General features: G+C 43.2%; 1 long non-coding RNA gene across 1 annotated transcript; it reads right to left on the bottom strand.

Moving 5' to 3' along the window:
* Positions 1-6,176: 6,176 nt before the first annotated feature.
* LOC149459663 (uncharacterized) lies at positions 6,177-10,666 on the bottom strand. Its single transcript, XR_016313240.1, has 2 exons — positions 9,501-10,666; positions 6,177-6,914 (listed from the first exon to the last, which is right to left on the bottom strand). It is a non-coding gene; the product is annotated as an uncharacterized LOC149459663 (long non-coding RNA).
* Between the last annotated feature and the right edge of the window lie 1,606 nt (positions 10,667-12,272).

Raw genomic sequence — 12,272 nt, 5'->3', positions numbered from 1 at the left:
TGTAATAAGAGAGACAATATACAAATATGTTATAAAGAACAGCAAACCTTGAAAAAGGCCAGAACAAATTACAAAGTTTGCCTCCCATAAACTTCAGTGAGACTCGAGAGTTTGTTCAGAGTTTGTGGACTTCCCACTGGCTTCGGCAAAGTTCAAAAAACTAAACTCTGCATGGTTTTCTTATCCATAGATCCCCCCTTCTACACCACACAGTTTAAAATCTCTATGAACTCATATAGATGAAGAGTTTAAACTGTACACTCCTGTCTATTAGATGAAAGCTTAGTAGTAGACAACATGTTAGCATCTGGCACCTCAGCAGTCAAAGAACTGATGTGGATTCAAACATCAAAATTCCTATGTTGGGTTTGTGGATTTGTAAAACATCAAAGTATTTCTTTAATATTTTGTTGAAAAAAGAACAGTGTATTTACAAAGAGGGTGTTATAAAATGGCATAATATAGTTACAAACATCCCTAAACTAAAAAGTAGTTAAAACATGAAATTATATAACACCAATGGGTCAGCCTAATATATGATCGTGTAGTAGGGGAATTTATATTTGATCAAACTGAACCTCTTAAAGTGTTACTAAACCCAGGACCCTGCATTCACTCTCTCTGGTCTTCCATAGTACACACAACATGGAAGTGCAATTATTTTAGTAAATATAAACTGCTAAATACCTTTTCTCATCAGCAGTTAGAGCAGTCTTCTGCCTTCTATCAGTGTTCAGCAGAGTACTGCTTACAGTGTGTAGGAAGAGTTTTCTTTCTGCTCTATGCAGAAATGCAAAACACCTGACCTCAGTCTGGACAGAGCTGATTGGCCTTGTGCTGATCACATGCATTCTCCCAAGAAAAAAAAAAAACCTCTCTAGCAATACACGCCAAACTGAGCATGTGCATGTGGCTATGGGTTCAGTCTGTCTTATCAGGAGATAAGACTTGGACATTTGAATAAAAGGAGGGGCAGAGAAAACAGGATCAAACAGCCTTTTTACACAATACAGAGGATTAACCCCTTAGCTTCCACAGTGAGTATAACAAGCATGCTTTACTGCATATACAGACTGATTTTACTGTTGTGGGTTTAGTAACACTTTAATTTGCACTTAGTTTATCATGACACAAAACTAAAATGTGCTATGAATTGTTTTATAATCATGTATACCTTTTAACTGTACATACCAACAAAAAGAGAAAGGAAAGATGATTTCATGTTTTATTAGCAAGTCTTTTGACTCTTCTCAAGATCTCCTGCACACATTTTCCCCATAGTTAATTTTCTTTTTCTTTTAATGAATGGGGTGTGACAGATACAATAAAATGTTAACTTTACAGAACATGCAGTCAATATAAGGTGATATATGCACAACCGATATGCAGAGATTTCCAACCAGGAAAAAGAGTACTTGGAGCAATTAGCAAAGAATAAAGCTATGGAACGACAAGCAACAACATTAATGGTGTAGCATTTGTACAGAAGGTTAGGGACCCCTCTGGTCAGGCTGTGCAGGTTCCAACCTTGCATTAGAGGAGAGTCCCTCTGATTTCCATAAGAAGTTACAAATTTCACAGGGGGAAATCTGGTGCAGGGTGTCCACCAAGGGTCTGAGCATACCAATTTTTTGATAGGTAAGTATCAGAGAAAGGAAAGCAAAGTGAGAAAGAAGAAAGGGAGCAAAAGAGAGAGTAGAATGGGTTGACGGAAAGAGAAACAGGAAGAGGGGAAAAATCATGGGGGATTGGATAGAAAAGGGAATCTCTCCTGGAGAGCAGGGTACAGAACTGCCAATGGGGCAGCGTGAGTCACGAGCACATAATAGGAGTTACTCGTATTGGGAGAATTCATCAGAGAAGCCGAACAGATCCCAGTAGAACCATCTGGTCTTATGTTCCTCTGACTTATCACGAAGAGCAGCGGTCAGATCTTCAATCTGTTCAATGTCACCTACTCTTACGAGCCATTAGGCCACAGTTGGTGCAGACTGTTGCTTCCACTGGCACAAGATACAAGCCCGTGCAGCATTAAAAAGGTGATTAAGAAGGGACTTGATTCCTTGATAAAGATGTAAGGTTCAATAGGACTGCAGCTGGGTTATTGTCTATGGAAAAGTCTGTAAATTTGTGTAGGAGTTGAAGCTTGGGGCATTCTCAAAAGATGTGTAAGATAGTACCTGGATGTAGTTCACAGATCCGATAATGATCAGTTTTTTGAGGTAATAACTTGGCCAGTACCAACAGGGTTCTGTACCAACTTGTGATTATTGTTTAAGTGGTCTCTTGGTACTTACTGCAAAGGGAGGACTTCTGTGCAAAGAAAAGTATGTGCTCATTTTGAGAGTCAGTGAAAGTGACTTGCAGGTCTCTCTCCCTCTTTGCTAGAAAAGGTGGGTCCACAGTGGCATGGAGGTCCAGCAAGGTTTCTAAGATGTAGAGAGGGACCTCTGAATCGGGCCTTCGCCCCAAACAAAGCTCCTCAAAAAAGAGTCAAGCTTCTGGGGGAAGAGCTCAGATTAGTTCATTTTCTATCTAGCTACATATGTCCAGAGGTAATCAGAAAACAATAACAGCGTGTAAATTTTACATTATGGTAAACAGTCCTGTAGTTTCCGCTGTTGTATATCTCTCAGTGTCATGGCAGATTTTGTATTTCAACTATCATGATGAAAGCCACTTGAACTATAAGGAGAGTAACTTTCAAATGGATCTTGGCTTTTTCATCTTCAAAGTATTCTTTACATGAAGAATAGCAATTCCTGGCATATTAGTATAACCCATATTCCATTTCTATATCAAGATTCAAGTTTCATTTCCCTGTCTATACTTTGTATTGTTGAACATTGAAAGATATTTTCTCCATATCAGGCATTTATCATTCTCAAAATGTGCTGCTTTTTGAAGCAGTTACATATTTCCTGATATGCAGCTTTAAAGAAAACCTTTTACTTTAGCCATTCAGCTATTCCTGGCAAGGTAACAAGTCTACCTGATAAACTGCCACTCTGTTACAGATTCTTACCTCGCCATGCTCTCTCACTTCCACCTTTGCTATGTCCTTGGAAATATTTGGTGCTTCTAGTTATAGAAGAGCATGTGACCCTTCCCCTTCCTTCCCCTTTCCTATTGCCAGGCCCTAGTACTGTCACATGGGAACAGGGGAAAGGTCCTAATGCCTGTATAAGCTCTAACACAGACCAAGATTGAGCTCATACAAGACTGTGGCAGATTAAAAGAAGAGCAGAGCAGCATAGCCAAAGTAAGTATCAGTAGCAGAGGAGGTGGGCTACCAGGGAATCTGTTAGCTTTACCCAAATACTGCAGGCATAGTGATGGGTCCTGTGACGGAAGTGACTTTTGGGGGTGGGGGGACCCCTGTATCATCTTCCTAAATTCTTATGTTTAACCCACCCTGTGCCTGTTAAGGGGTACAGGGTATGAATGGGAATGTCTATTGTGTATTGGTGTGTTGTCCTTTATTCTCTGCCAGATGGTTGTCCATTGTCCTCTGCCATGTGCAACACCCCATTGTTCTGTGTCTTGGTTGGGTGGGGGGGTGTTTCCTGTAGCCCTTCCCTCTGATGGGGCGAGCTGATAATGTGTTTACTGTTCCTGGTTGTGTTTCCCCGCCCTGTGTATATATCTTGTGTTTGTGTAAAAATAAAGGAGTTGACTTCCTGTCTTAAGAAGAGTCTGGTGCTGTCTATTTCCTGTATGATCAGCGGGTGGTGTCCGGGGATTTGTGTTCGGACAGGGAAGCTGGAGTATAACGGAAATTACCCAAGTGCGGTCTGGGTTCCGGTTCCATTACAGGTCCACTTAATGTATCTCTTTAAATGTAGAATGATATGTATAGCTTTAGGATATTGTACTTTGGGACTACAATTTACTAAGTAAGAAAAGGTAAAACTTAGTTTGTTTAAAGTTAGTTCATTACTTAATTTATGCTTTTTTCATGCGGTCCCATGACTAAGAAAGTTATAAGAAATAATTTAATTACAAGGGAATGTTTCAAAGTTAGTGGGTCAGGCTTAGTGTTATTATTTATAATTTATATTATAAATAATGAATCATATTGCAATATGTTTAGTGTAATATTTATTATTTTAAACTCAATTGCTATTTTTAATTGTGTAGTTTTTTCTCCAGAGGCGTATGTATGTTTTAGTAACAAGGAACAAAGTTCTTAATGTTTAATGAGGTTTACAGGCTTATTTTTCAAATGACCTTTTATCCTGCTATCTAAGAACATATAAGACATACCATATGCAAATTTGTATAAATTGTTTAAGTCAACATGACCATTCCATGATAACATTCTGAGTTGCTGACAGGCAAGAGCCCTGATTCACTCAAAGTTCAAATGTTAGGACAGGTGAAAAAATAATTTGTTCAATTTGGTGTGCATATTTGAGACTGATTCAAGAAAGTTTTTGCGAGTACCAATATTATGCAAAGTAATGCTTGTTTCTCTTCTGATATAATTTGCATGTAGATTATTACCCGTGCATACTGGTTATGGCTACTTTGTATTTTGAAATGCCACAAAGTGTGCTACATCCCCCAGAGGAAGCTACGAGTCCCTGTAGCGTAACGTGTAGGGGAGGGGCAGTGACGTCATCACGCATCCGAAGTCAGATACGGCGAGTATTGACAGTGTGTGCAGGCACACCAACCAGGCTGGTCACACCGCTACCCGCGGTTGTGTATATACAAAGCACAATTGATATTTATACAATGTGAGTGTATTACTTGAGCACATTAAATCCTTTTACCCCAGATAAGACACTATGTAGCTCTTTTTTCCTTTCCCTATGATCCATGGGAGGAGTATCTAACTAAGGAGAGTGCTGGGGAAGGAGTACACTACTCATACTAACCATTACAGCTATACAGCAAGGGACATTATAAAGGAGAGTATACGGCATACAAATTCCTGCTGAATCTATAAGGAACTGGATACTATTCCAGGGTATTTAGTACCACTTACCATCGAGAATTATAATTGGACTTTTTTATTATTTTTATATGCTTTCTGTATATGATCTTTAGAAAGTTTCTCACTTTTTTAAATTTGTTTATTTAATTTTTATTTATTTTTCACTTTATAATTTTTTATTATTTCTGTCCATGTGCATTTATCCTCATTTATTTATTTATTATTTAATAATTTTCTTTTGTTGTTTTCTGTAAATATGGGCACGAGCTGTATAAATGGGTATTTATGATGAAACAAAATAAACCACCTGAGGATTTTGAATGTAAGTGATACATCCTAAAAAACATGCTTTAAGGACGCATCTTATAATTCTGATCCTCTCCCCTTTATGCAGCTCTCCACTATTATCAGCAATTATTGACTGTCATAATGACATTCAGGAATTGCTTTGCATTGCAAAACAGGTGCATCTGTCAAAAGACAGACTTTTTTATGTAAAATAACATTTGCAGATAGTCTACAATCATCAATGAACAATACAATGTATTAATGTATTTTCATTGTTTTCACTATTTTATTCATATACTGTACATATGTAACCTGGACTATAGATGATAACTGCTGTGGAACTTCCTTTGTCGCTGCCGTAATATCCTTCTGCAGCGTGGACAGGGTTGAACTGAATATCCATTCATGCAGAGGAACTACATCTCCTAGAGTTCCAAGGGGACCATGAGCTACTGCAACCATTTCCTGTGCTGAGCAGCTGAGAGAGAGCACCCGAAAGTTGCAGTGAATGGGAAATATTGGTGTGTGACCAGAGTTTATGCACAGTCTGGAGAAAAGAAGGAAATGGGGAGACGTGATTGAAACCTTTAACCACTTGCCCTCCAGAGGATACAGCGCTGCATTAGTTTAACTGGCAATTGCGCGGTCATACAATGCTGCACCTAAATTAAATGTATGTCCCTTTTTTCCCACCAATGGAGCTTTCTTTTGGTGGTATTTGATCACCTCTGCATTTTTTATCTTTTGCGCTATAAACAAAAAAAAAAATGACAATTTTGAAAAAAAAATTTTTTTTACTTTTTGCTATAAAACATATCCAGTAAAAAAATTTAATAAATTAAATTTCAGCATAAATTTAGGCCAAAATGTATAAACAATTTGACACTCATATGAGTGTACAGACTATGCGCTAACAGGAATCAAAATAATAAAATTATATACCCAATAAGCTGATGTTTTTATACAAGAAAAACAAATAATATGAGTAACAAATAAATCCTCATAAATCGTCATAAAAACAGCGCTTCGCTCCACATGATTATAACAATAGGTCAACACATAATAAATAAAATAAATATGAATAAAAAATATGAAATGATAATTAATAAATTAATAAATTAAATAATTTATAATATATGAAGTATCTTCCACCATGGTGCAGCAGAGTGAAAAAGAAAATAAAGTCCACCACATAGATCCTTTAAAAGGGAAAGTCTCTGTAATTCATGAAATTGACTCCAGCACCACCGTGTTCTTTAAGTGACAATCACCCTATCAGACTACACACTCACCAAATCATGGTGTTGTTAATTAGGCACAACAATATCCTCCTCTTGGTCCCGCAATCTCCACCACATATAAAGATCCGATTGGTCCAGTTCATAAGTATAAAGCACAATTCCATTTATGAATTTTATTGCATAATAACCTCCATAGAATAACACTCACATGAGAATAAAATCAATTTGCATCAAATAAATTCATAAAGTACTGATCACCACGTGTATTGAACAGCTGGTGTCTCACCACACTTCCGTGCACAGCCCGCTGTTCCACTTCTGGGTAGGAGAGACGTCACATCTGGTGAATATGCTGACGTCACGTACAGTCACGCACTGACGCATTTCATCATAACGACTTCCTCCGATTCTGTTACATATCTTTGCTAAAAAAATCCCAATACCTGTAAATTAATTGGTTTACATGAAAGTTATAGCATTTACAAATGGCGGTATATATGCTGGAATTTTTTTCATACTAGTAATGGTGGCGTACTTGGAATGGGACTACGGCGGGCATTCTGACAATGGGGGGAACTGACTAACTGTCACTGACATCCCCAGTGACACTAATACAGTGATCAGTGCTAATAAAAAACACTGACACTGTACTAATGACACTGGGCAGGAAGGGGTTAACATCTGGGGCGATCAAAGGGTTAACTGTGTGCTGTGTGTTTTTTTACTTTGTAGTGTGTGTGTGTTTTATATTTCAATTATTTTATTGAAAGATTGGCATACAGTGGCATAAAAAGAGATGGCAACAAATCCCACCTACATGGTGAAACAAAACGTGTGACCACAAACATAGAACAAATAAGCACATGAAAAAAAAAATTAGTAGCAGTCAATGGTAATGTACACAAGAGCGCCACCTCCACCCAGTGACATACGTTTCAGCAAACAATAAACCTAGGCTTAACCGTAGAAATAAACCAACCATATCCAAGGCAATTAAACGGAAGAAAAACAAAGGAGAGAAAAGAGAAAAGAAAAAAAAAAGTGGGGGGAAGGGAAACTCCGAAGGGGGAAAGGAGAAAAAAAGGGGGGTCAGCTGTAGAACTCTCAAAATACAGAAATATAACTGATCCAAGGCTCCCACGTCACCTCAAATCTTGACACATCATTATTGACAATACTTGTAAGTTTATCATTTACCATTATCCAATTAAGCTTTTGTTTAACCCCATCTAGCGGGATCAATAATTTTTTCCAACTTCTAGCTATGGTAATTCGAGCCGCCAGTAAGAGGTATAAAATTAATTTAGTTAATTTTTTAGGAACGTCAGCGGGTAGTAAATGAAAAAAGGCTACTTCCGGTGATCTACGAATATTAATTCCTGTTACTGAATAGATAAAATTAAACATGCAGATCCAGAACCTACTCACTATCGGACATTTCCACCAAACGTGGAACATAGTACCCTCTTGACCACAACGCCGGAAACAACTAGACGATACTGAGAGGTACATTTTAGCAAGGCGCGTGGGAACCAGATACCAGCAAAGTAGCGTTTTATAATAGATTCGATAAGATCAGTATTAATCGAGATTTTTTTATAAAGTATGGGCCGCATTCCGCCAAGTATCCAGGTCTAATGAGCTATTCAAATCCCCCTCCCATTGGGTCATGTAGGAAAATTTAGCGAGGGGGTCAACAAGGTGTGTGTGTGTTTTACTGTGTAAGCAAGCTGCTCTGTATTGCGCTTCTATGCCAAGCAATACAGAGCAGTGTGTGGAAGCTGTCAGGGGAGAGATCTGTATTGTTTACATACAGACCTCTCCCCGTCAGTGTTCCTCGGCAACAGGGCTCCTCTGGGGGTAGTGCAACAGCTGAAGCCATCTACGTAAATACAAAATCACATATATATATATATATATATATATATATATATATATACGTGATTTTGTGTAGCCGTGTGGCAGTAGTTCTGTTATAGGGCAGTCGGGAAGTGGTTAACCCCTTTGCGCCGGCCGCACGCAAATGTGCGCCCTCCCGGCGCCTGGGCCTAGACGCCGAGCGGCCGCACATTTGCGTCCATGGAACTAAATACATATGTGCTGAGAGCGCGCGCCCTGCGCGCTCCCAGCACACATGTGTAGTACTCACGGAAAGGTCCCACTTCGCTCTTTCGAACGGGACCTTTCCCGATCATGTGACCGCCGTGACGCGTCATCACGGCGGTCACGATTCCTAAACCACGCCCCCACCACCCCGCCTCCCGGCGTCAATGTCTTAAAGGGCCAGGAGGCGTCGTCGTCAAGGGGTTAAATACATCAAGGGAGTAAATAAGGTTCAGGAGGGCAGTATTTTCAATATGAAACCAAAATTAAGAACACAGAGATATGACCTTAAAGTAACTGGAGGAAAGTTCAAAACTGCACCAGTTTCCTAGCAACCGATGTAAGCACTACAGAGCAGCTCACATGCAATCATCCTGCATGCTCCTCAGCTCTGCCTCCTGGCTGCTCACAATACCTCTGCCCCTTTCTAACTGCCTCATCGGAGGGAGGAGTCTAGACTGAGGCGGGGCTCTATTAAAAAAATCGAGATTGGTTGCAGAATGGAGCTCCAATTTTGACAGCAATCACATGACATCCACTCCCCCTTTTTTTTTTTTTCAATTGTAACAAACAATGAGAGGCTATATAGTGGAGCTCTACTTGACATGTGACCTCCAAAATGGAGCTCCATTCTGCAGCCAGACTCCTCTGTTTCAGTAAAAATATACACAGGAAATAAGTGACAGGAAACATGTCACATCCACATCGTTTAGCTGTGTCTATTAGTTGTTAAAGTTCATTAAATTAAAAAAAAAAGAAAGAGGAGTGTACCTTAACTAAAGTTAAAACGGAGGCCACATATTTCCTGCCTAGTGTGGAGCTGCATTCTGTAGCCAGCCCCCTCCACTCCACTCAGCACCATGCAGGCAGCTTCTTCAAGAACAGTGCCCGTTTCTTAGCAACCAAAGGAATCTCTAGGTTCCTACCTGGGCGCTCCTCAGCCCCGCTCCTTTGACGTCATCGGTGGGAGGAATCTAGACAGAGCTAGAGCTCTGCTCAGAAGGCAGCGACACTTCGGAGAGGACAGACGTGCAGTAACTATGCGGAGTGACAGAGCGCCATCTATCATCTGAAAGGGGAACAATCGGCAGCCAATGTAGAGGAAATGATTGTATGATATGAAGTGTGCTGAGTGCGGGGGGAGGGGCGGACTATAATCACTCCCTATCTGTGATACTGCAGCCGGTTCCAGATCAATGCCAGCCAGTCTGGGGGGGAGGGGACAAGTGAAACAAAGGGGCACTCCGATGAGGACAGTCTGTGTAAGGGGGCAGTCCGATGAGGACAGTCCGTGTAAGGGGGCAGTCCGATGAGGACAGTCCGTGTAAGGGGGCACTCCGATGAGGACAGTCCGTGTAAGGGGGCACTCCGATGAGAACAGTCCGTGTAAGGGGGCACTCCGATGAGAACAGGCCGTGTAAGGGGGCACTCCGATGAGAACAGGCCGTGTAAGGGGAACTCCGATGGGAACAGGCCGTGTAAGCGGGCACTCTGATGGGAACAGTGCCATGCAGGCAGCTTCTCCAAGCACAGCGCCAGTCTCCTAGCAGATGATGTAAACTCTACAAAGCAGGTCACTCCCATTGCTCCTCAGCTCCGCCTGCTGTCTGCTCACAGTTGCTCCACCCCTTTCTTATTCCCTCATTGGAGGGAGGAGTCTAGACTGAGGCGGGGCTCTATTCAGACAATCGAGATTGGTTGCAGAATGGAGCTCCAATTTTGACAGCAATCACATGACATCCAAACAATCAGAGGCTATATAGTGGAGCTCCACTAGACAGGTAACATGTGACCTCCAAAATGGAGCTCCATTCTGCAGCCAGCCCCCTTCACTCCACTCAGGACCGTGCAGGCAGCTTCTTCAAGAACAGTGTCCGTCTCTTTGCAACCAAGGGAATCTCTAGGTTCCTACCTGGACGCTCCTTAGCCACGCCCCTTTGACGTAATCTTCAAGAACAGTATCCGTCTCCTAGCAACCAATGGAATCTCTAGGTTCCTATCTGCGAGCTCCTCAGCCCCGCCCCTTTGACGTCACGGGCGGGAGGAGTCTAGACAGAGCTAGGGCTCTGCTCAGAAAGCAGCGACACTTCGGAGAGGACGGACGTGCAGTAACTATGCGGAGTGACAGAGCGCCATCTATCATCTGGAAGGGGAACAATCGGCAGCCAATGTAGAGGAAATGATTGTATGATATGAAGTGTGTTTTGAGTGCGGGGGGAGGGGCGGACTATAATCACTCCCTATCTGTGATACTGCAGTACAGCCGGTTCCAGATCAATGCCAGCCAGTCTGGGGTGGACGGGCAAGTGAAATAAAGGGGCACTCCGATGAGAACCGTCCGTGTAAGGGGGCACTCCGATGGGAACAGTTCGTGTAAGGGGGCACTCCGATGGGAACCGTCCGTGTAGGGGGGCACTCCGATGGGAACCGTCCGTGTAAGGGGGCACTCCGATGGGAACAGTCCATGTATGGGGCACTCCGATGGGAACAGGCCATGTAAAGGGGCACTCCGATGGGAACAGGCCATGTAAGGGGGCACTCCGATGGGAACAGGCCGTGTAAAGGGGCACTCCGATGGGAACAGGCCTTGTAAGGGGGCACTCCGATGGGAACAGGCCGTGTAAGGGGGCACTCCGATGGGAACAGGCCGTGTAAGGGGGCACTCCGATGGGAACCGTCCGTGTAGGGGGGCACTCCGATGGGAACAAGCCGTGTAAGGGGGCACTCCGATGGGAACAGTCCATGTATGGGGCACTCCGATGGGAACAGTCCATGTATGGGGCACTCCGATGGGAACAGGCCATGTAAAGGGGCACTCCGATGGGAACAGTCCATGTAAGGGGGCACTCCGATGGGAACAGGCCATGTAAGGGGGCACTCCGATGGGAACAGGCCATGTAAGGGGGCACTCCGATGGGAACAGGCCATGTAAGGGGGCACTCCGATGGGAACAGGCCATGTAAGGGGGCACTCCGATGGGAACAGGCCATGTAAGGGGGCACTCCGATGAGAACAGTCCATGTAAGGGGGCACTCCGATGAGAACAGGCCATGTAAGGGGGCACCCCGATGAGAACAGGCCATGTAAGGGGAACTCCGATGAGAACAGGCCATGTAAGGGGAACTCCGATGGGAACAGGCCATGTAAGGGGGCACTCCGATGGGAACAGGCCATGTAAGGGGGCACTCCGATGGGAACAGGCCATGTAAGGGGGCACTCCGATGGGAACAGGCCATGTAAGGGGGCACTCCGATGAGAAAAGGCCGTGTAAGGGGAACTCCGATGGGAACAGGCCGTGTAAGGGGGCACTCTGATGGGAACAGGCCGTGTAAGGGGGCACTCCGATGGGAACAGTGCCGTGCAGGCAGCTTCTCCAAGCACAGCGCCAGTCTCCTAGCAGATGATGTAAACTCTACAAAGCAGCTCACTCCCATTCCTCCTGCATGCTCCTCAGCTCCGCCTGCTGTCTGCTCACAGTTGCTCCACCCCTTTCTTATTCCCTCATTGGAGGGAGGAGTCTAGACTGAGGCAGGGCTCTATTCAGACAATCGAGATTGGTTGCAGAATGGAGCTCCAATTTTGACAGCAATTACATGACATCCAAACAATCAGAGGCTATATAGTGGAGCTCCACTGGACAGGTAACATGTGACCTCCAAAATGGAGCTCCATTCTGCAGCCAGCCCCCTCCACTCCAC

The sequence above is a fragment of the Staurois parvus genome, unplaced genomic scaffold, assembly GCF_062004578.1.
Source record: "Staurois parvus isolate SC_StPar_1 unplaced genomic scaffold, SC_StPar_1.0 ptg000251l, whole genome shotgun sequence".
Taxonomy (NCBI): Eukaryota; Metazoa; Chordata; class Amphibia; order Anura; family Ranidae; genus Staurois; species Staurois parvus.
This window is presented reverse-complemented; position numbering and strand designations above follow the sequence as displayed.